This window comes from Hyla sarda, chromosome 9, assembly GCF_029499605.1.
Source record: "Hyla sarda isolate aHylSar1 chromosome 9, aHylSar1.hap1, whole genome shotgun sequence".
Taxonomy (NCBI): domain Eukaryota; kingdom Metazoa; phylum Chordata; class Amphibia; order Anura; family Hylidae; genus Hyla; species Hyla sarda.
In genome coordinates this window covers 9252363-9278141 of record NC_079197.1, presented here as the reverse complement: position 1 = coordinate 9278141, position 25779 = coordinate 9252363, and the positions used below count along the sequence as shown (strand labels likewise).

The window sequence follows — 25779 nt, the reverse complement described above, 5'->3', positions numbered from 1 at the left end:
ACCGTGTCTTTTTCCATTATCCACAATTTGCTAAAACTGGCCCTTTCAAGGGTCCAGTCCCGGTCTGAGTGCGGCAGCCATATTATATCTATACTATATTTGAATCAGCCTATTGTGAGCCATAATCCCAGGACACTTGGGATCTAGGCTTGTTACCCGATCTGTTGAGTACATCACTTAGGTGTGGTGGAGGGTCACACTAAGTCGATATGCAAATACAAAGGGAGCGCCCCCTGTCTTTTCCTTTTTTTTTCTCTCCCATATCTCTAAATTCTTAGTTGTTGCTTAATGACTTGAAAATGTGTTATTATATGTGAGGGGATTTAATTGTTTGCGAGTGATAGAGGTGACACTTCCTTCACTGCAGGACTGTTCAGTGACTCATCGTGATCAGTAACACAATCTTTGGTGAAAAGTCTGGAATCACCTTGTAATTTCCATTTCTAAGAGCAAATCCCAGTACAAATCTGAAATGTAAATTGTTCTCCAGGGAAAAATGGAAAGTGCTCACAGACCTCAACTAGCTGTAGACTTGAATTATTAATAGAAAGCATGGTCCCAACAAGAAAGCTGTCACTTGTATCAATAGGAAGAATTATACAACTCCTTCAAGATAGTAATCCATCACAGAGTGCGACACAAGGGCCCTCATTTACTAACAGCATTCCAACTATTTTTGTCGGGTTGTTCGCCTACCGGTAAATTCTGTGTAAATTCCTAATGTGCGACAGAAAAAAAACGACAGAATCAGAAACACTCAGAGTGAAAAAAACAACCTACAAAATGGGTGTGGTTTTCGGGAAAAGATGTTCCCTACATTTCATCCAAAATCACTCATCTTTTTTGAAAACCCCTCTGAAAATCGTGCATTTTCTGAAAAAAAAAAAAAAACCCTACACTTTAAAGCATGTATAAAGTTTACGACACTCCACTCTTAGTAAATCAGGACCAAGATGTTGGTTGTTCCCAGTCAGCTGTGTATAAAACACAAAGACAATGGTATGGGAACATATAGGTAGATGTCACAGCATTAGGACAGGTAACTCACAGCAATATAGCTGGAGAATAGAAAATGCTAAATAAAAGCGTGGAAACGGGAGTTAATGTCTGTGACAGAATTATGAATTATTTTTGCCTTAACACACAGGGCAGTGATACACTGTATCCTTAGTTCACCCTATACCTTTGTGTATGAGACACTTTGTGGGATGGTACTGGATAACATTTGGGTGTGTGATTGAGCATCTGACACTCTTTGATGCCGCACCAGACATATTAGATTCTATTTTTATTCCAGAGATCATTTTAATTGTGGGTTTAACACTTGTGGTGTATTATTTTAAGAATATGATTAACATTTTTGTTTTATGGCACTCCCTTTGGTCGGGTGGTTTGTAATGCCTGATCTAATTTGGTCCTTGTTGTACCCGACCTACAGCATATTTTGTAGTCTGTGACCGAGGTGTAAGAAATTAAATGGGATGCACAGTAATGCCTAGCTAGTGTGCAGCGGCAGTCAGGTGAGGTAGATGGCTATAAGACGTGCCAGGACCTCTGTGGCTTATCACTGCAACAAGGGTCCTAGCCTGTCATAGCTCTGAGGTCTTTAAAGGCAGACGACCTCTAGTGATGCTGCCTGTGGCCACTAGAGGTTGGAAACGTTACTTCTCCCAGTACACATATGATGACACCATTGTGCACGTCTCGTAGGTAGAGAAGTGGCCTTAGAGGCTGCTGAAAGAAGCTGAAGAAGATGCCAATGACTGTGGGAAATGCCAAGGTAAGTATGTCTTGTTGTTTTTTCTCCACAGGAAGGAAAGCTAACCACAGGAGGACCTATATACAGGGGGATAGCTATCGACAGGGGGCAAGCTAACTATAGGGGGACCAATATACAGGGGGCAAGCTAACTAAAGGGGCAAGCTAACTATAGGGGGACCTATATACAGGTAAAAAGCTATCTCAAGGGGGCAAGCTAACTATAGGGGGACCTATATATATTGGGAAAGCTATCTTCAAGGGGCAAGCTAACTATAGAGGGACCTATATACAGGTAAAAATCTATCTACAGGGGGCATGCTAACTATAGGGGGACCTATATACAGAAGGCAAGCTAACCATAGGGGACCTATATATATGGTGAAAGCTATCTACAGGGGGCAAGCTAACTATAGGAGGACCAATATACAGGGGGAAAGCTATCTACAGGTGGCAAGCTATATACCTGAGAAAGCTACCAACAGGGGGGTCCTACATCCGGGGGAAAAAATTCCTACAAGTTGGTCCTACTTACAGGGTATACATTCCATATGGGGTGTGTCCTGCGATAAAACTATTACTGTAAGGTGTGCCCCGAGCTAAAAATGGTTGGAAAAAACTGACATGGATAAAAAACCAAAGTGAGACCAACAATAGGTAAAGTAAGGAACTCATTGCCATGGACAGAAAAAAGTCCCCTTCCTGTATATCTGACCTGCCACCGCTTGATAAGATGGTTAGAAGCAGCTTGGCGTAAAATATTATTCATCCTCAGTGAAGTCCGGGCGTCAGAAAAACCGAGGAGGAGAACAAAGTAATGATGGGATTTTTCTGTTGATGATTCCAGATTTATTTATTTCTTTTACCTCTTTTCTATCTGGAGAGACATTGGCCATTAATAAACCCATTTCTTTTCATGATTGTTAGGGCCATGTGTCATGAAGCAGAATGTCCAGCTATTAAACTATACTGTACTGTTCTCATATCTGTGATTTGTGGATTTGCTATGAAGTAATAAAGCTGGAGACATCTTCTAATTGTGGGGAGTCCAGAATTTTTGTCACAGGGGATGTACTATGAGACGCCTGGTTTATGGGCCAATAAATGGCTGGACTGTTAGTTGTGCTCTGGCGCCATCTAGAGGAAAACTACTTGAAATGCAACTGCCAAAATGTAGAAGACTTTTGTACTGTACAATTTAATCAGCTTTATTCATCTATACCAGTGGTCTCAAACTGTGGCCCTCCAGATGCTGAAAAACTTCAACTCCCAGCATGCCCGGACAGCCGTTGGCTAGATTTGAATGAATGAACTAATCGTCTGAAATACTTTCCTCTTTACATAGCTGAATGTGCTGACAACAAAATCACACAAAAATGATCTATGGAAATCAAATTAACAATCCCTGGAGGTCTGGATATGGAGTCACACTCAAAATCAAAGTGGAAAACCACACTACAGGCCAATCTAACTTTATGTAATGTCCTTAAAACAAGTCAAAATGAGGCTCAGTAGTGTGTGTGGCCTCCACGTGCCCGTATGACCTCCCTGTTGGTGGATGGAGCAAGACATGATGTCCCAGATGTGCTCAATCGGATTCAGGTCTGGGGTACGGGCGGGCCAGTCCATGGCATCAACATCTTCCTATTGCAGAAACTGCTGACACACACCAACCACATGAGGTCTCGCATTGTCTTGTATTAGTGGGAACCCAGGGCCAACCGCACCAGCATATGGTCTCACAAGGGGTCTGAGGATCCAAAGAAATGCCACCCCACACCATTAATGACCCACCACCAAAGCTGTCATGCTGGAGGATGTTGCAGACAGCAGAACATTCTCCATGGCGTCTCCAGACTCTGTCACGTCTGTCACATGTGCTCATTGTGAACCTGCTTTCATCTGTGAAGAGCACAGGGCGCCAGTGTTGAATTTGCCAATCTTTGTGTTCTCTGGCAAATGCCAAACGCCCTGCACGGTGTTGGGCTGTAAGCACAACCCCCACTTGTGGACATCGGGCCCTCATACCACCCTCACGGAGTCTGTTTCTGGCCGTTTGAGTGGACACATGCACATTTGTGGCCTGCTGGAGGTCATTTTGCAGGGCTCTGGCAGTGCTCCCCCTGCTCCTCCTTGCACAAAGGCGGAGGTAGCGGTCCTGCTGCTGGGTTGTTGCCCTCCTACGGCCTCTTCCACGTCTCCTGATCTACTGGCCTGTCTCCTGGTAGCGCCGCCATGCTCTGGACACTACGCTGACAGACATAAAACCTTCTTGCCACAGCTCGCATTGATGTGCCATCCTGGATGAGCTGCACTACCTGAGCCACTTGTGTGGGTTGTAGACTCCGTCTCATGCTACCACTAGAGTGAAAGCACCGCCAGCATTCAAAAGTGACCAAAAACACAGCCAGGAAATGTAGGAACCGAGAAGTGGTCTGTGGTCTCCACCTGCAGAAACACTCCTTTATTGGAGGTGTCTTGCTAATTGCCTATAATTTCCACCTGTTGTCTGTTCCATGTGAAATTGATTGTCAATCAGTGTTCTTCCTGAGTGGACAGTGGGATTTCACACAAGTGTCATTGACTTGGAGGTACATTGTGTTGTTTTATGTGTTCCCTTTATTTTTTTGAGCAGTGTATAATATGGGGAGTCCTGGCCTGTGACCGTCTGTCTATCGACTTTCCATGCATTTTTTTTTTTAATCAACTGGTGCCAGAAAGTTATACAGATTTGTAAATTTCTTCTCTATAAAAATCTTAATCCTTCCAGTACTTATCAGCTGCTGTGTGCTCCACGGGAAGTTGCGTAGTTCTTTGCAGTCTAAACCTCAGTGCTCTCTGCTGCCACCTCTGTCCACGTCAGGAACTGTCTAGAGCAGGAGAGGTTTGCTATGGGGATTTGCTCCTGCTCTGGACAGTACATGGAACGAGATAGAAGCACGGAGCACTGTGGTCAGACTGGAAACAACCACACAACTTCCTTTGGAGCATACAGCAGCTGATAAGTACTGGAAGGGTTAAGATTTTTATATAGAAGTAATTTACAAATCTGTATAACTTTCTGGCACCAGTTGATTAGAAAAATGATTATAGAAAATTGTTTTCCACCGGAGTACCCCCTTTAATAGAATTAATGATAAGGAATTATGGATAATCAATAACCTTTATTACCTATAGGACATGCAGCAGAGTTTCTAGTGAGATTGGAGATGATAGGATATTGTATCGTACAGTCATCGGTTCCCAGGAGCTGCCACCAGAGAGTGATGCCCGCTTTGGCACGTCCCACTTGTGGGTGTGATGTCAGGCGCTGCTTCTTATTTAACCTGGGAGTGGGTGTTTGGTGATGTGACCTAAATACAAGGTGTGAGCTCGAGGATTGTGTTAGGTGCCCACAGGGGAATAGGATTACTCATCACAGATAGGAACATCCAAACACTGCACATCATCCATACAAAAGCCTGAAATCCTGGAGAGGTGCAGGAAATATTCGCCATCTGCGTAGTACAACTAAATGACGGATACAAATATGTAATCATTCATTATCCTACAGCAGTGGTCTTCAACCTGCGGACCTCCAGATGTTGCAAAACGACAACTCCCAGCATGCACGGACAGCCAACGGCTGTCCGTGCATGCTGGGAGTTGTCGTTTTGCAACATCTGGAGGTCCGCAGGTCGAAGACCACTGTCCTACAGTCACTGCAGAATAGTGGTGGGGCCCAGAAAGATGTCAGGAGCTCCATGTTCTGACGATATAGTTCAGTACAATAATGGAGGTATAGTCTTGTACATCGGGGATAGTATTATAGTAGTTATATTCTTGTATATAGGAGCAGTATTATAGTAGTTATATTCTTGTATATAGGAGGCAGTATTATAGTAGTTATATTCTTGTATATAGGAGCAGTATTATAGTAGTTCTATTCTTATATATAGGAGGCAATATTATAGTAGATATATTCTTGTATATAGGAGGCAGTATTATAGTAGATATATTCTTGTATATAGGAGCAGTATTATAGTAGATATATTCTTGTACATCGGGGATAGTATTATAGTAGTTATATTCTTGTATATAGGAGCAGTATTATAGTAGTTATATTCTTGTATATAGAAGCAGTATTATAGTAGTTATATTCTTGTATATAGAAGCAGTATTATAGTAGTTATATTCTTGTATATAGGAGCAGTATTATAGTAGTTATATTCTTGTATATAGGAGGCAGTATTATAGTAGATATATTCTTGTATATAGGAGCAGTATTATAGTAGATATATTCTTGTATGTAGGAGCAGTATTATAGTAGTTATATTCTTGTATATAGGAGGAGTATTATAGTAGTTATATTCTTGTATATAGGAGCAGTATTATAGTAGTTATATTCTTGTATATAGGAGCAGTATTATAGTAGTTATATTCTTGTATATAGGAGGCAGTATTATAGTAGTTATATTCTTGTATATAGAAGCAGTATTATAGTAGTTATATTCTTGTATATAGGAGCAGTATTATAGTAGTTATATTCTTGTATATAGGAGGCAGTATTATAGTAGTTATATTCTTGTATATAGGAGGCAGTATTATAGTAGTTATATTCTTGTATATAGGAGGCAGTATTATAGTAGTTATATTCTTGTGTATAGAGGCAGTATTATAGTAGTTATATTCTTGTGTATAGAGGCAGTATTATAGTAGTTATATTCTTGTATATAGGGAGCAGTATTATAGTAGTTATATTCTTGTATATAGGAGGCAGTATTATAGTAGTTATATTCTTGTATATAGGAGGCAGTATTATAGTAGTTATATTCTTGTATATAGGAGCAGTATTATAGTAGTTATATTATTGTATATAAGAGCAGTATTATAGTAGTTATATTCTTGTATATAGGGGTCAGTATTATAGTAGTTATATTCTTGTATATAGGAGCAGTATTATAGTAGTTATATTCTTGTATATAGGGGTCAGTATTATAGTAGTTATATTCTTGTATATAGGAGGCAGTATTATAGTAGTTATATTCTTGTATATAGGAGCAGTATTATAGTAGTTATATTATTGTATATAGGAGCAGTATTATAGTAGTTATATTCTTGTATATAGGAGCAGTATTATAGTAGTTATATTCTTGTATATAGGAGGCAGTATTATAGTAGTTATATTCTTGTATATAGGAGGCAGTATTATAGTAGTTATATTCTTGTATATAGGAGGCAGTATTATAGTAGTTATATTCTTGTGTATAGAGGCAGTATTATAGTAGTTATATTCTTGTGTATAGAGGCAGTATTATAGTAGTTATATTCTTGTATATAGGGAGCAGTATTATAGTAGTTATATTCTTGTATATAGGAGGCAGTATTATAGTAGTTATATTCTTGTATATAGGAGGCAGTATTATAGTAGTTATATTCTTGTATATAGGAGCAGTATTATAATGGTTATATTCTTGTATATAGAAGCAGTATTATAGTAGTTATATTCTTGTATATAGGGAGCAGTATTATAGTAGTTATATTCTTGTATATAGGGAGCAGTATTATAGTAGTTATATTCTTGTATATAGGAGCAGTATTATAGTAGATATATTCTTGTATATAGGAGACAGTATTATAGTAGTTATATTTTTGTATATAGGAGCAGTATTATAGTAGTTATATTCCTGTATATAGGAGCAGTATTATAGTAGTTATATTCTTGTATATAGGAGCAGTATTATAGTAGTTATATTCTTGTATATAGGAGGCAGTATTATAGTAGTTATATTCTTGTATATAGGAGCAGTATTATAGTAGTTATATTCTTGTATATAGGAGCAGTATTATAGTAGTTATATTCTTGTATATAGGAGCAGTATTATAGTAGTTATATTCTTGTATATAGGAGCAGTATTATAGTAGTTATATTCTTGTATATAGGAGCAGTATTATAGTAGTTATATTCTTGTATATAGGAGGCAGTATTATAGTAGTTATATTCTTGTATATAGGAGCAGTATTATAGTAGTTATATTCTTGTATATAGGAGCAGTATTATAGTAGTTATATTCTTCTATATAGAAGGCAGTATTATAGTAGTTATATTCTTGTATATAGGAGCAGTATTATAGTAGTTATATTCTTGTATATAGGAGCAGTATTATAGTAGTTATATTCTTGTATATAGGAGACAGTATTATAGTAGTTATATCCAAGTTCAAAAGAAATGTGAGTGTCATCACCTCTCAATGAAAACAACAAAAGTCCAGACAATAAATTACAATCCCGCAGGGGATGTATCTCTTATAAAGATAAGGGTGCTGGCTGGTAAGTCTGTGACATAATACAGTAGGTAAGAATTGAAAAAAGCCGCACTCTGAATGTATAAGTAGCTGCAGGGACAGACGGGGGAGAGGACGGTCATTCTTGTCTTAACCTATAACTCCTGTCAGTGTCTGCACTTGTCCCTCTTGTCATCATGCTCTCTCATTCACTAACCATAACATTTTTGGATGATAATTTTACTGTAATGATCAGCAATTGACATCGCCAGAACTTGACTGACTTCTTTGGAGAAGTGTTTCCCACTAGGGTGCCTCCAGCTGTTGCAAAACTACAACTCGCAGCATGCCTGTGGTATGCTGGGAGTTGTAGTTTTGCAACAGATGGAGGCACCCTGGTTGGAAAACAGTTCTCTGTAGAGCTGGACAGCTGTCTCCCCTCTCCGTGCTGACCAGCCATATGTTTTTAGTCATTCAGTTGATCACAAGTGGTTAAAAATCATTTAGAAAACAAGCGTAGCAGTATATCCATACACTGTATCCTTATATATAAAGTGGTACAACCCTGAAATATATAGACTTCATACTTCTGCACAGGCAGTGTTCCCCTACATTAGGCAGGCAGTGTTCCCCCACATTAGGCAGGCAGAGTTCCCCCACATTAGGCAGGCAGTGTTCCCCCACATTAGGCAGACAGTGTTCCCCCACACATTAGGCAGACAGTGTTCCCCCCACATTAGGCAGGCAGTGTTCCCCCACATTAGGCAGACAGAGTTCCCCCACATTAGGCATGCAGTGTTCCCCACACATTAGGCGCAGGCAGTGTTCCTCCACACATTAGGCGCAGGCAGTGTTCCCCCACACTTTAGGCACAGGCAGTGTTCTCCCACATTAGGCAGGCAGTGTTCCCCCCACATTAGGCAGACAGAGTTCCCCCACATTAGGCAGGCAGTGTTCTCCCACATTAGGCAGGCAGTGTTCCCCCACATTAGGCAGGCAGTGTTCCCCCACATTAGGCAGGCAGTGTTCCCCCACATTAGGCAGGCAGTGTTCCCCCACATTAGGCAGGCAGTGTTCCCCCACATTAGGCAGGCATTGTTTCCCCGCATTAGGCAGGCAGTGTTCCCCACATTAGGCAGGCGCAGTTCCTCCACATTATGTAGGCAGTGTTCCCCCACAGACATACAGCCTCCAGCCATATACAGTGTATGCCTGTGTACTGCCCACTTCAGTGTTCCGACCACCGCTCCGGCTATAGCAGTAGGTCTCGGGACCGGTGGTCGGAGCACCGAAGATGACGTACCGCTGGTCACTTACCAAGCTGGCCAGCGCACGTCTTCCTCCTTCTCTATCCTCCGGTCCTCAGCACCTTCGTTTCTATGGGCGCACGCACGGGACGTCAGTGACGTCCCGGCGTGCGCTATATCCCGGCGGCCCCTGCGTTTTTAAAGTTAACACGGGGCCGCAGGGAGTTAATAGTTAGAGGGGAATTGCCCCATCGCTACAGGACGGGCAAACACCGGCTCTGCTCGGGGCCCCAAGCTATAGCTTGGTTTGCCTCTCCTGTTGTGACCTCCCACGCCGAACCCCCGAGACTGACTCACCGAACCCCTGGAGTTCGATCGAATCCAGGTTAAGAACCACTGCTTTAGCATGTCCTGAGCTCTATTCTGATGCATTCTGACATTCATGTCTTTCCACACTCCTAATCCGCCGAGGTCCGGGTCCCACCTTTCCTAATTTTAGACCTTCTGCCCAGGGATGAGCCTCCATTCTTGGTATGTGAAGTCTAATCTTCACCACCAGCAGTGGCATTAAGAACAAGGAGGGGGGTGGTTAAGATGCTTTCGTGAGACACGTCTGCTCCCCTTGCATGCCATTCTATAGAGATCTCCAATCTCTTAAAAAGCCGACAGCTGAACCCCGGATAGACTCCTTGTGACCTTCATGGGCTCGCAGCCTTGTAACGTCACGCTTCTTGTTTAGATCTCGCCGCTTCTCTGTGTGTTTTTGCTGCTTAAATCTATTGACCACTTCTTATTTACTTTGTGATCTGTTCCTTGAAATATTTCCATGGAATAAGTGACACCTGGAGGACATGCTACCTGCTCATAGCAATGGCCTGAAAGAAATGGAAACACAAATAGGATACATTGTGACCTTCCTGTCACCTTATAGGGGTACTCTGCCCCTAGACATCTTATCCCCTATCCAAGGGATAGAGGATAAGATGTCTGATTGCAGGTGGTGGTGGGGGGGGGGTGTCCTGCCGCTGTGGACCCCCTTGATCTCTGCTGCGGCACCCCAGCCATCCGGTGCATGGAGCGAACTTCAGATGACTGGCGATGCGGGGCGGAGGCTTGTGACATCACGGCCGTGCCCCGCTCGTGACGTCACGGCCATGCCCCCTCAATGCAAGTCTATGGGAGGGGGCGTGACGGCCGTCACGCCCCCTCCCATAGACTTGCATTGAGGGGGCGTGACCATGACATCACCAGCTTCCAGCGCTGCACTCAACGCTCTAAACGAATGCCGGGTGCAGCAGGGAGATCGCAGGGGTCCTCTGTGGCGGGACCAGAAACCAGACATATTATCCCCTATTCTTTGGATAGCGGATAAGATGTTTAGGGGCGGAGTACCCCTTTAAGGATGGACATATGAAAAACAAGAATTTAACGACAGGTGGAGGAGTCGCCCGGCGCAACCACTCAGCGTATGTCATCTACACTCACTAAAGGTCAATTCCCACATACAGTATCCTGCACATATTTGATGCACAGGATTTGAAGCTGCAGATTGCAATGTTAACTAAATCACTGAATACAGCTTCAAATCCTGCGCACTAAATAAGCGCAGGATACTGTACATGTGACTAGACCCTAAGGGCTGGGTCATATGTGCCATATCATGCTGCATATTTTTCATATATGCCGTATTATGCTGCTGATTTTGCTACCCATTGACCTCAATTTGTAGGAAAATACACAGCAGCAAATGCGGCAGTGTGACCCTACCCTAAATGAAGAACCAAAGGCTGCAATCTGATTGGTTGCAGTGGGAACATGTGACCACTACTAATCCTACACACTAGAAACATATTTATTAACTCGCCCAACTATTTTGGCAACTTGTCAAGAAACAAATCTAGCTATATACTTGACATCAATGATCCCTTAAGTCTTCGCTGTCGGTGCGGTGATCTCTTATTTGGCAGCAAGTGTCTTCACGTCTCGGTAAACATTTTGGTGGCCACACAAGAAGCGCTAATAAGACGTCACATATCAAACCTGCCGGGGGGGTCTTACACAGCGAGACCGCTCTAAAATGAAGTGTGAAGATATCACATTCGTAAAAGATGATCTGGTGCAAATCTCCCTAAGGTCAGATGTGTTATTGAAGCCACCAAAGTAATAAACCTGTGTAGTAAAGTGTGTGGGAGACAGAGGTGGTCGGGTCAGATACCACGGGAAATCTACAATACTTTCTTCTCCAAGCGGCAGTGTCAGTGTAGGGAGAGCAACTTGTAACCAGCTGCAGCTCCTGCCTGCACAGTAAGGGCTCATTCACACTGCGGACATTCTGCTGTGGATTCATGCTTGCGGCAGAGTCTCATTGTTTTCAATAGGATTCTGCTGCTCTGTGCTCACTGTGGAATTGCCACGGCAGAATTCCATCACCAGAATGGACATCTTCCCAAAGAATGAACATGTTCGTTCTTTGGGTGAAATTCTGTTGGACTGCATTGCCTTCGCACACATCCACTCCAGTGGTGGATCCAGGGGCGGGAGGGAAGGAATGGGGGATGGTTTGGGGCAACAGGGCAATTGGCTTCCATCCCTGAGATAAAAAAAAAATGCCCCACAGTGCCATTGCCACCTTCAGGGGGTACAGCCAGTAACCCAGTAAGTGACCTGGGCTCCAGCGGCACCCCCCACCCCCACCCCGTGGCAGCTGCAGCACAGAAGCAAAAGACTGCTGTTTAACCAGCAGTATCCTGCTTCTGCATTTCTCCTAGCCTGCATCTTCCACATTTAACTGTAAATACCTCCTATTGAGGAATCTAATTAATGGTAGGTTTGAACGGCTCCTGCACTCCTATATTAGTACCCTAACATTCCAGAGTAAATAGGCAGGGGAACAGAGATGCTACATGGGGGGCTCAGAGGCTTCAGCCAATGGTTTAGTGCGGCTAGCTCACTTCTGGCCTCCTATTGAGGCGTCTACAGTTAAATGTGGCACTTGGCAGGAAGCTTGACAGGGTGAAGAGCCATTGGCTCATCACCCTGTTAATAACTCACAAGAGGCCAAACCTTCCTCTGCGCTCCGGCGCTCAAGTAACGTCATCAGATGCCAGAACACAGAGGAAGAGAAAGCTGACAGGAAGAGGAAAGAAGAGCCGCAAGAGGTAAATATGCCGGTGGGGGTTGCGGGTTTACTGCTGCCTGCATAATGTGGGAACCTGCTGCCTACCTAATGTGGGGAACTTCTGCTGCCTTCCTTATATGGGGGAATTGCTGCCTACCTAATGTGAGGGAACTGCTGCCTACCTACTTGGGGGGGACTGCTGCTGCTTAGCTAATGTGAGGGACTTCTGCTACCTATATCATTTGGAAAACTGTTGCCTAGCTAATGTGGGGAACTTCTGCTGCCTAGCTAATGTGGGGGACTATCTACTATGTTCCTGCCTAGCTAATATAAGGACTAACTGCCAAGTTAATAGGGGGGCTACCTACATAGGCTATAAGGGGGTTTTCATACAGGGGACAGCTATCTAGGGGATTTGCTTACAGGGGGCACAACTACCTATCTGGGAGACATTACCTACAGGGGGCATGACTACCTAACTGGGGGGGTATGACCTACTAGGGACCACTACTTACTGGGGGCATCACCTACATGGGGCACTACCTACCTGGGGGACACTACCTACCTGGGGGCATTACCTACCTTTAAGTCCTTTAAGCATCACCTTATTTTCTGTCTACCAACACAAAATACTCCTCTAATAATGCCCCTCCCGAAACTAGACTCTGGATCCCCACTGTTTTCCACTGGAGTACCCCTTTAATGTGACCATTGGGAGTTATTGGAGTTGGTACTGTTATATTATTATTATTTCTATAGTGCCCTTGGTTCCAGAGCACTGTACATATGATCAGGGTTACAATACAGAACACAAATGCAAGTAGAATGAATGGGAAACAGTAAATGACAGAACTGATATAGAGGGAGAGAGGGCCCTGCACAGAAGGGCTTACAGCCTACAAGATATATATATATATATATATATATATATATATATATATATATATATATATGATATAGCTCAATGAATGTGTTTTACCGCATATAATCCAGCGCCTTTATACCCTCACTCAGCCCCGACGCCTTTTTACATTTGTTAGGCATTGGATGAAAGGCCATATCACTGTGCGGTGTGTGCCCGGGGAGCTGTAGGCCGGATATCATCTACTATTTTATATGTTCATTTGCTCCTGACATACGATCTGTGCCCTGCAGATAAGAGCAGAGATTGTTGCGTGATTGCTCCGGTCAGCTCCCAGCGGGCGCAGTACACACCACTATATTTAGAAGTGTCCTGCGGGCAGAAGAAATCAGATTTAAAACAAAGTTCCTGCTATTTCAATTGTTTTACCCCCCACGTGTTGGAAGTGCACAGTAGGCAGCCGCTCTGCGAGGCCCGAGTGCCGTAGGTCACTGCATCGATTCGGCTGGCGTCATTGGATAAAAATAGATACAATGAGGCCCGGGGGTTCATTACAGGAACACGGGAAGAAATCGCGGCTGGGCTGATTTGCTATTTATAGATTTTATTGGTAGGAGAAGAGAATGAAGCTTTGACAGCCAAGTGTGGATCTTCAGAAATACAATGGGCAGAAGTTGACAGTGTACGCTGGGGGTTGTAGTCTCAGAATAAAGTGCAGACCAATGTATTGTAAGTTATATATACAAAATGATACTGTGATCATTCAGAAAGCAGAGGAATTGAGGATTAACATTGTAGGCCCTAGAATTGTAGGCTTTCAATATGTGGCCCCCCAGATGTTGCAAAACAACAACTCCCAGCATCCCCAGACAGCCAACGGCTTAGGTAGGAACTAGGCAACTCCAGGTACTTATTCACACTCTCTCTCACTCTCTCTCTCTCTCTCTCTTTCTCTCTCTATCTCTCACTCTCTCTTTTTATCTCTCTCTCTCTTTCTTTCTATATATATATATATATATATATATATATATATATATACTGTACATGTACAGTAGCGGACACTATGAGCTGCCCTTGGGGTGAATTGAAATATTATGGATGTTAGGCGCTAAGTTTAGTCTATAGGCTCCTGAAGCTTTTTACACCTAAGTGGTTTATGACGCAGTATCATGTAGATAACCACGTAGACACATGTACACCACGTAGACCTTTTCTTAAAGGGGTACTCCTGGAAACAAAACCATAGCCCATACTTTCCCTCTCATCAACCTATTTAATTGTCTAAATATCATTCATTAGCTTTATAGAGCAGTTTCCCCTCTCTGGTTCTCACTTACATGCATGAAGTGAGGGAGCGACATCATCCAGCCATCCACTCTGTCTCTGTCTAAATCCCTTTCTGAAAGCAGCCCCCACCCTCCTGAGAGAGACAGACCATGTGGTTTCTGCCCTGCACTGATGAGTCATGCTTTATATTTTTTAGTGCTGAGGACTGGGAGGTGTGTGCAGCCTCAGCCAATGAGGCACTGAACCTCATTCTGCTGATCAGGACAAGAGGATGGGGGCTGCTCTCAGAGAGTAAGCAGGCTGGCAGAGAAGAGCTGCAATTATTGCTGGGAGATGTAGGCAAGGGGAGGAAAGGAGGGCAAAGAATATCAAGCAGCCAGAGAAGACAAAAGGGGCCACAGGAACATGCATACCAGGCAGCATGGTTTACAGGGAACATATCCAGGTAGTGTGGTGGCTTTGGAGCTTCTATCTGTATATATATCATGATATGACTGCGGGGACCCCCCATAATCTCTGGAATAGGACCCGGCTCTGAGTGAGGTGCATGTGCTGCAGGCGACATATGCTCAATTAATTTCTATAGGAGCACAAAGAGACCCCAATACAGCACTCAGGCATCTCCGGCACTCCCGTAGAAATAAATGAAGCGCATGTCCTCTACCAGTAGACGATACACGCTTCTCACTGACTGGCGAGGTCCCAGCAGTCAGAGCCCCCGCAATCGGTTACTCTGTGGATAGGGAATATATTAGTTTTGGCTGGAGTTCTCCTTTAAATATACGATAGACATTAGTATCAGGTGAGTGTCTCTGTGCTTCCATTATGTAATCCTTTTATTCATAACTACACTGGTGTCTCCCTTATCGTCTTCTTAATTACCAGGGGGGCTCCATCGATCTATGCAGATATTGCTGCTCTTTCTCTTTTCGCCATGTGGTGGCCCAGTACAAGAGGTATTACCCCGTACCCTCCTGCAGTGTCCCCTGGGCCCCCCCAGAATTGTATATAATCCCTATGTTACAAAAGAAAAGGCACAACAGCACTCTAAATGAAAAAATGTGCAAACAGCAGGGTGCAGGCAACTAAGAAAAAGGATCAGTCCATAGGTCCCTCCAATTCCATTAAAATAATAGATAGTGCAGCACTCCATGTAGTGAAAAAATTGTGAATTTATTCCATCAAAAAAGTGTAACAAAGAGCAGCGACGTTTCGATCCTCTCCAGGAGAGGATCGAAACGTTGCTGCTCTTTGTAATCCCTATGTTATATATGTAAGAGTGTTCTGCCTTTAAGACTGTTTACCATGTGAGTTGTCATGTGATTGTTACACAGGAGGTATCAGTGACCAGGTGACTTAGGGGTGACCAATGGGACCCCACCAAAGCCACTCCCATATAAGCCCTGGGCGGAGCCTCTGCACTCTCTCTTAGTCTTTGCTGAGGTCCAGTCAAGTCAATCATAGCTCCTCTCACACTTAACTGCCATATGCTGTTGGTTGGTCACACCCCCCCAACCCCCCACCCTCAGCACTCCAGGCTGCACTTTCTGTGTATGGGCTTCAGTCCTAAGTATGTGTATAAGATGGGGAGAAATGTGCTCTTGAGCTTTTTTTAAGCACAAATAAAACATAGAAAACTTTTTTTTTTTTTTTTTTTAACCAAGGTATATTGGAAATCATTTTTTATTTACCATAAGGAGCGCAATAGCAAAAATAAGTTTTAATGAGAGTGACCATTTAAGGTCTCTGAAGTCACTGGTCACCTCCTTGGGCCCTGGCTGAACTGTATAGACTTTTCCACCTGTCTAACCTCAATAAAGCTACCGTTATCCGTAACTTGGCGTCGGAGTCATTATTGCCCCTGTGCCTAGCCCAGGATAAACCACGCCCTGGCGTCACGAATACAAGTGATTAATGCCATCTGCCCTTTGCATCATACCTACATACCACAGTCAGATAAGATATTCTGGTAGGTACTTGACCCCTCTGTTCATTTAACTTAGCTAGAAGAGTGTGCAAATCCATCCGATGCACTGTTCACAACATTGGGATCAAAAGTGCAGCTATGCACCGTTTATCAGGTGTGGTATGCGAGTATGAGATAGGTGTCTTTTTATTTTATTTTTTTTGCCAATTTATAAAAAGAATCCATCTTTAGTTTTATATCCTACAGAATCTATAGAAATCTCATTCGAAAGTAGGGACAAGTAATTCTTTATGTAGGATTCCTGTTTTATTTCTTATTAATGGCTTAGAGATGTTCCCCACCGGAGTGTTTGTTTCTTCTTGTCTTTGTTTTTCTTCTTTACTGTTGGTATGTCTTCTGTCTTCTGGTGACACTATATTTCCCTAAAGCAGTGTTTCCCAACCAGGGTGCCCCCAGCTGTTGCAAAACTACAATTCCCAGCATGCCCGGACAGCCGAAGGCTGTCCGAGCATGCTGGGAATTGTAGTTTTGCAACAGCTGGAGGCACCCTGGTTGGAAAAAAAACTACCCTAAAGATATGTCCCTCTTTTATTCTCTTTGTTTATGTTGATTAAAGAGGTACTCCGGTGGAATTAAACATTTTTTCAAATCAACTAGTGGCAGAAAGTGATACAGATTTGTAAAAGACTTCTATATAAAAATCTTAATCCTTCCAGTTCTTATCAGCTGCTGCATGCCCCACAGGAAGTTGTGTAGTTCTTTCCAGTCTGAACACAGTGCTCCCTGCTGCCGCCTCTGTCCATGTCAAGAACTGTCCAGAGCAAGAGAGGTTTTCTATAGAGATTTGCTTCTACTCTGGACAGTTCCTGACACGGACAGAGGTGGCAGCAGAGAGCACTGTGGTCAGACTGGAAAGAACTGCGCAGCTTCCTGTGGAGCATACAGCAGCTGATAAGTGAAAGGGTTAAGATGACAAATCTGTATAACTTTCTGGTACCAGTTTGTTTTCTACTGGAGTACCCCTTTAATTTTGTGATACACAAAGGGTCTGATAGAGCCTTAGCAGCAGGATGAGTATTATCCAGACTATATTTTACAAAAATAATCCCACACGGCACATTGGTGTTTCTCTTATAAGGATTGAGCTCTAGTATTCATCATATTCATTCCTGTTTGTGTTTCAGATGATTCACCCGCTGTTTTGTGGCAGGAAAATAAACAGGAGCGCACAGCCTGATCCATGTGGGTGAACGCCATGAATATTCTATGCTGTTTCTTATACTAAGACGCCGCGCTGGAATGACACACTACACTGCAGCTTTAGGAAGCAACAGTAGAATATTTAATACAAAAAATACCAAGAATTGGTCAGGCGATCCAAAAGAACTATTATTAAAATGCAGGTGCACGCTGCCATGGCTGAAATACAAGGCAAAGACAGAAATGACAGCAGCATTGTACAGCAGATGTATGTATAATGTCAATTATTTAAAATAGAAATAAATCGAGGTTGTTAGCAGGCCGCCTAATAGTGTTCACCATCTCGACATGTTAAAGGGTTAACCAGAAAAAAACTTATATATATATATATATATATATATATCAACTGGCTCCAGAAAGTTAAACAGATTTGTAAATTACTTCTATTAAAAAATCTTAATCCTTTCAGTACTTATGAGCTGCTGAAGTTGAGTTGTTCTTTTCTGTCTAAGTGCTCTCTGATGACACCTGTCTCGGGAACCGCCCAGTTTAGAAGCAAATCCCCATAGCAAACCCCTTCTACTCTGTGCAGTTCCCGAGACAAGCAGAGATGTCAGCAGAGAGCACTGTTGCCAGACAGAAAGCCACAACTCAACTTCAGCAGCTGATAATTATTGAAAGGATTAAGATTTATTAATAGAAGTAATGTACAAATCTGTTTAACTTTCTGGAGCCAGTTGATATAAGAAAAAAAAGTTTTTTCCTGGAATACCCCTTTAAGGTGACCTCATTGGGACAGACCCTACACTATAGATATGCCTCTTCTGGGCTAGCACAAAGTCCATGTTCAGACTGTGAAATTTGTGTTATTCTGCTCAAATTACGCTCAGAAAAGGAGACTGCGGATTTATTGTAGATTTGCGGAATTTGAGCAGAATTTCTCTGCTTTCAAAACACAGATTGCACTTGAATTCAGAGTCCCATTAACTTTAAAGGGGTACTCCACTGCCCCAACATCCAGAGCATTTAGTTCCGAAAGCTGGAAGCAGGCTGTGGGGGTCGTGATGTCACGGCCACGCCCTATGTGATGTCACGCCACGCCCCCTCAATGCAAGTCTATGGAAGGAAGCCTGGCAGTCATCACGTCCCTCCCATAAACTTACATTGAGGGGGCGTGGTGTGACATCACGTGGGGCGTTGCCGAGGCGTCATGACCCCCACAGCCTGCACCCAGCTTTCGGAACTAAATGTTCTGGACGCTGGGGCAGTGGAGTACCCCTTTAATAGGGCTCTGAACGGAATTTCACAAAATTTTAAGACAACATGTCTTACAATGTTGCGGAATCTGGAATGAAAATTCACTTTGGAATCCCTATAAAAGATAATGGGAAGATAATGACACATTCTGTGGTGTAATTTTTCAGCAGTGTGAACATGGTCTAAGCCAACAATTTGTGTGAATGAAGGATCCAGCTGTTCACTATGGGATGGTACACGCTAATAATACCAGCTTCTTCCAATATCTCTTCTCCATGTTGTCTTTACATTGTATTTTGGTCTTCATTTCATCAGTATTTGTAGCCAAAACCAGAAGTGGAACTGGCACAGCAAAAAACTGTAACAGAAAGATTTGCACCTTTTCCTGTTTGGACCCATCCCTGGTTTTGGCTTAAAATACTGACTAAAATATTCAGTGTGAACCCAGCCTCATTATGAATTACTGACAGGGACTGTGTAGCCTTCATTCCAGGACTAGATGATGATGTCGGTCATTCAGAGGTGTAACTTGTAGCTTCTGGGCCCCAATGCAAAATCTGCATCAGGGCCCATGTGCCATTTATAATACTGGTCTCTTATGGGGCAGATGTTCTTTGGGACCCCCTTAGGCCCAAGGGCACCGGTGCGACTGCTACCTTGCACCCCCTTTAGTTACGCCCTGGCTGTCATTGCATTATTTGGGGTAAATCATTTTACCTTTGAATCTGTATATATCACAATGTTTGATATTATGAAACTTATTTGACCCTAAGACGGTCTATGTGTGGCCCTATAGCTGAGTGTTCACCGACACCACGGAGGATGTTATAATACTAATGACACATTCCCTGGATCCGAGCCCCATGACTGGCAGATGGCAGCAGACTGAAAACCACTTGTCCTGCACTTGTATAACCTGACACCACGTTCAGCACTGTGGACCTGCACTTTACAGCAGCTCAATACTACACAGTAATCTTCAGATTGTCTTTATTCTTCATGGGAAAAATACTAATGCAGATTAGTTTTACATATTGGTTCTGTTTACTTGTTCCCATTAAACACAGTGTGATAAAACCGTCAGCTGCATCTCCTTAAAGGGGTACTCCACTGGAAAACATATTTTTTTAAATCAACTGGTGCCAGAAAGTTAAACAGATTTGTAAATTACTTCTATTTAAAAATCTTAATCCTTCCTGTATTTATCAGCTGCTGTGTGCTCCACAGGAAGTTCTTTTCTTTTGGAATTTCCTTTTTGTCTGTCCACAGTGCTCTCTGCTGACACCTTTGTCCATTTTAGGAACTGTCCGGAGCAGAATAGGTTTACTATGGTGATTTGCTTGTACTCTGGACAGTTCCTAAAATGGACAGAGGTGTCAGCAGAGAGCACTGTGTTTCAAAAAGAAAAGAACTTCCTGTGGAACATACAGCAGCTGATAAGTACTAGAAGGCTTAAGATTTTAAATAGAAGTAATTTACAATTCTGTTTAACTTTCTGGCACCAGTTAAAGGGGTATTCCAGGAAAAGGCGTTTTTGTTTCAATCAACTGGCTCCAGAAAGTTCAACAGATTTGTAAATTACTTCTATTAAAAAATCTTAATCCTTCCAATAATTATCAGCTGCTGAAGTTGAGTTGTTATTATCTGTCTGGAAACAGTGCTGTCTGCTGACATCTCTGTTTGTCTCGGGAACTGCACAGAGTAGAAGAGGTTTGAAATGGGAATTTGCTTCTACTGTGGACAGCTCCCGAGACACGTGTCATCAGAGAGCACAGAAAAGAACAACTCAACTTCAGCAGCTCATAAGTACTGAAAGGATTAAGATTTTTTAATAGAAGTAATTTACAAATCTGTTAAACTTTCTGGAGCCAATCGATATATATATATAAAAAAGTTTTTTCCTGGATAACCCCATTAATTAAATTTTTTTTTTCCAGTGGAGTACCCCTTTAAAGAAATACAGTTCCCTAAGCTGAGTCGAAGTTATCTCATTCAGCCAACACCCTACAAGAATCCTGATACTGCATATAGATAGGGGGTGTATTGTGTTTTTACTTTTATATTCCTTAATAGGATATATGGAAAAGGGTTGTGCAAACAAGACAGCTTCACAATGTAGCAACAAAGATCAGCACTAGAGATGAGCGAACTTATAGTAAGTTCGATTCGTCACGAACTTCTCGGCTCGGCAGTTGATGACTTTTCCTGCATAAATTAGTTCAGCTTTCAGGTGCTCCCGTGGGCTGGAAAAGGTGGATACAGTCCTAGGAGACTCTTTCCTAGGAATGTATCCACCTTTTCCAGCCCACCGGAGCACCTGAAAGCAGAACTAATTCATGCAGGATAAGTAATCAACTGCCGAGCCGAGAAGTTCTTGACGAATCGAATTTACTGTAAGTTCGCTCATCTCTAATCAGCACTGTCGGCAACTAGGTATTGCCATGGGAAGCTTTATATTGGCAGAGTAGTATGTGCTACTAGGTGAAATAGCCATAAACCTTTAATAGCTGTCTTCATGCTCACGCATGTTCACCAAACTTGTGTCCTCAATAGGTAGAGGGGGAACAGGCTGCTGCCAGACATCTCCCTCGAGAACTAAGGAGTCGGGGTGTAGAAATTCATCTTTTCTGACTCTTCTTATCTCCATCTGATGTCGGCACACCGTTGTCCAAATCTGCTTTTATGTTAGTTGGTATCTTAAAGGGGTACTCCGGTGGAATTATTATTTTTTTTTTTTAATCAACTGATGCCAGAAAGTTAAACATATTTGTAAATGACTTCTATAAAAAATTCTTAATCCTCCCAGTACTTATTACCAGCTGTATACTACAGAGGAAATTCTTTTTTTGGGGGGATTTTTTTTCTGTCACGACCACAGTGCTCTCTGCTGACACCTCTGTCCATTTTAGGAACTGTCCAGAGCAGCATATGTTTGCTATGGGGATTTTCTCCTGTTCTGGACAGTTCCTGACATGGACAGAGATGTCAGCAGAAAGCACTGTGGTAGTGATAGAAAAGAAATCCCAAAAGAAAAGAATTTCCTCTGTAGTATACAGCAGCTAATCAGTACTGGAAGGAGTAAGATTTTTTAATAGAAGTAATTTCCAAATCTGTTTAACTTTCTGGCATCAGTTGATAAAAAAATAAATAAAAAAAAGGTTTTCCACAAGAGTACCCCTTTAAGGTTCTATTCACATGGCGGAATTCCACCTCAAATTAAAGCCCATAGACTTCTATGGGATTCCGCAGTCCCATTCACTCTTCTGCATTTCCGCTTGCGGAGTTCCGCCTAAAATTACAGCCCATAGACTTCTATGGGATTCCGCACTCCCATTCACACTTCTGAATTTCCGCAAGCGGAAATTCAGAAGTGTGAATGGGAGTGCAGAATCCCATAGAAGTCTATGGGCTGTAATTTTAAGCGGAACTCCGCAAGCGGAAATTCTGAAGTGTGAATGGGACTGCGGAATCCCATAGAAGTCTATGGGCTGTAATTTTAGGCGGAACTCCGCAAGCGGAAATTCTGCCATGTCAATAGACCCTGAGACCTGGGCATGGTAAATTTGCCAAAGCAGGATCTACCGTACTCTTTGCTATCAGCTTTCTGCTGTGACTAATGGGGGGTCCTCTCATGTCTTTATAAGACATCTACAGCCCCCCAATATCCTTTAGACATGTCTTATTACAAATAGGAGTGGTTAAATGATAGAACAGGACTATGATGGAAGGATAGCCGGCATTTGTTCATGATCTGCAGGGACTCCCCATGGTTTCCTAGCTCTTTTATCAGAATGCTGAAAGCAAAAAGGAGTAATGTACATACCAAGTATAAGGCAGGAAATTGTAAATGTCTGTATACCTTTTCATCCACAGTACAGTAAATAGTGTTTATTCATGATATTGTCCACATGAATTCGGGTGTTTTCATGCTGTTTATTATTTCAGGTCACATATAATCACAAAATACAATTACTAAAAAGAGGAAAGAAGCGACACAAAGACTGTGAAAATATTTGGTTACCTGACGTGACACATCCTACAACATGAAAGGCAGCATGGAAATACCTAAAAATATCCCATCTTTGTACTTTAATCACTTTGTCTATCGGCAGGAAACAGAAGTGAAAACACAAGGTGACCTGGTAAGTGGAGGAACCGTCGTGTGCGGCCGGTGGGATCTGAGCAGGAATAAGACATATAAAGTAGAGATGATCAGAGGAAGTAGATACAATTCCTCACTATTATTGGTAATAAAACTGCTCCTTTGCACAAATAGTAAGAGATCACTCCGCTGCTGATGAAGTCCATTGCCACGTTACCATTGATCCAGCTCTGCGTCGCCAATATACAGAATTCCAGGCTTCCTCTGCTCCTATGGGAAAGACGCACAGAATCTGACATTCCAGCTTTATTCACACAAATGCATTAGGGCAGTGGTTCTTAACCTGGGTTCGATCGAGTGAGTCAGTCCCGGGGGTTCGGCGGGGGAGGTCGCAACAGTACAGGCAAACCAAGCAATTGCTTGGGGCCCTGAGCTTGCCCGGGGCCCCGAGCAGAGCCGGTGTTTGCCCGTCCTGTAGCGATGGGGCAATTCCCCCCATCACTATTAACTCCCTGCGGCCCCGCATTAAGTTTAAAAACGCAGGGCCGCCGGGATGTCACTGACATCCCGTGCATCCGCCCGCCAATGGAAACGAAGGTGCCGAGGACCGGAGGATAGAGAAGGAGGAAGACGTGCGCTGGCCAGCTTGGTAAATGACCAGCGCCACGTCATCTTCGGTGCTCCGACCACCGGTCCCGAGACCTATTGCTATAGCCGGAGCGGTGGTCGGAACACTGAAGTGGGCAGTACACAGGCATACAGCCTCCAGCCATACACTGTATATGGCTGGAGGCTGTATGTCTGTGGGGGAACACTGCCTACATCAGTGGTCTTCAACCTGTGGACCTCCAGATGTTGCAAAACTACAACTCCCAGCATGCCCGGACAGCCAATAATGCAACGCGTTTCACGGTCACCCGCTTCCTCAGGCATCCTGAGGAAGCGGGTGACCGTGAAACGCGTTGCATTATGGAAAATAAATCCTTTTAACTTCTTATCTGGTCTCAGCGCTTCCATTGATCCCGCTCTGCTTCCTGGAGATTGCTTGTTTTTATCGTGAACCTAATATGGGGGAACACTGCCTGTGCCTAATGTGTCTTAATGGTTTAGTTCTTTAATGGTTTTGTTCATTTTGTGCACCTATGTATAAATATATACTTAAATATATACCTCCTATGTTTTGAATTTGAAAAAAATCATATTTTATTTTTCCAATTAAGAGGGGTTCGGTGAATGCGCATATGAAACTGCTGGGGTTCAGTACCTCCAACAAGGTTAAGAACCACTGCATTAGGGTAAATACACACAGGTTGGATTTTGCTGTAAATTTTTGTTTGGGAGGACTGCACTAGAAAAATCAAGTGGATGAGACAAATCCCATACTGCGGAGAATCTCTGCATAGAAATCAGCCTGCGGTTCTGGAATCTGCGGCATTTCAATTTTTGCTGTGCAAAGAACAAGGATTTCTTGTGTACTTTCCCCATTTCCTTTAATTACCGATTGTTGTGGAGTTTATCCTTTTTTTCCTTAAGAAATTTGCTATTGTAAATCCGCACCAAAAAACACACCATTTTGGATTGTACCCTGCTGAGTTTCTGCAGCAAATTGAATACATTTGAACATATCCTTACAGTGCCCATACACATGCAACCGCTGTTGGCCGAGAACTCTCTCTACTGATCCCTACAAACACATGAACATTTGGCCAAGCATTCATATGTTCTGAATGAAGAGAGGAGAGGTAAGCTGCTACCAGAATCCTTCCTGTGGTAGCTTATCTCTTAGGCTAAGTTTCCACTTGATTTTTTTTCTGGCAGTTTTTCGATTTCTGCCACTGCAGTTTTTGAGCCAAAGCCAGAAGTGTATTCAAAAGGAGTAGGACATATAAAGGAAGGATTTATACTTCTCCTCCCTTCTGGATCCACTTCTGACTTTGGCTCAAAAACTGCAGTGGCAGTTTTCCAAAAACAGCCAGAAAAAAAATCAAGTGGAAACTTAGCCTTACAGAACAAAAGGACTGTGCAGCTGACATCCAACATTCCTGATACTTCTCTCCCCCAATATCATCTGCCTGAGGAGAATCTTCCAGGAATAGGATCAGTTTCCTTCTTTCCCCTGGCTGAATCGCATCCTGTTTTTGGTACTAAGTACACTGTAAGGGTGGGGTCACACACAGCACATCCGCAGCGTATTTGATGCTGTGGATGTGCTGCCGGCAGTCACAGAGCTACTTCAGAGCGAGCTCACTGCTGCAGTCGGTTAGATTTGTTTTGTTTGTCAGCTCGTGACAGCCGGCGGTAAATCCGCCACTAGGAGCGGACACACAGAGCTATGGGGAACGTCAAATATGCTGCAGATACCCTGTACGTGAAGCTACCCTAAGGCCGCAGTCACACAGCTGAATGTCGGCATGAAAACTCTGTGCGGACATTCTCTACAGTGCGGGGCGATGGCAGAATCTGCTGACGCTAGGACTGCACGGACTGCGCTGTCTCAATAGACGGCTATGCATTCAAAAAAATGATTTCCTTTTGACGGAAAATCGTCACGGAATACATTGTCCTCTATGGCGACAACAATGTCCGCACGGTCCTAGTGCCAACCTGATATTTCCGGCCGGAGATTCTTAAATCTAACTCTAGTGCCTTAGTCAATCTAAAATCTCTGGTGTCTTCTAATTTACTCTCAACTCTAATTTTATCGGATAGTTCAGCTTCCGGATTATGGAATCGTCACTCACTCAGGTGAGTGGAATCT

The 25779-nt window shown here is 43.1% G+C and overlaps 1 protein-coding gene across 1 annotated transcript in view; it reads left to right on the top strand.

Annotated features, from left to right (window-relative positions):
• LOC130291441 (myosin-1B-like) overlaps positions 1 to 25779 on the top strand; it is a 188585-nt gene that overhangs the window by 111967 nt on the left and 50839 nt on the right. Inside the window, exons 6-7 of the mRNA XM_056540161.1 lie at positions 17647 to 17930; positions 22865 to 23061. The gene's annotated coding sequence lies outside the window, so the exon portion shown is untranslated. The remainder of the gene's footprint in view (positions 1 to 17646; positions 17931 to 22864; positions 23062 to 25779) is intronic.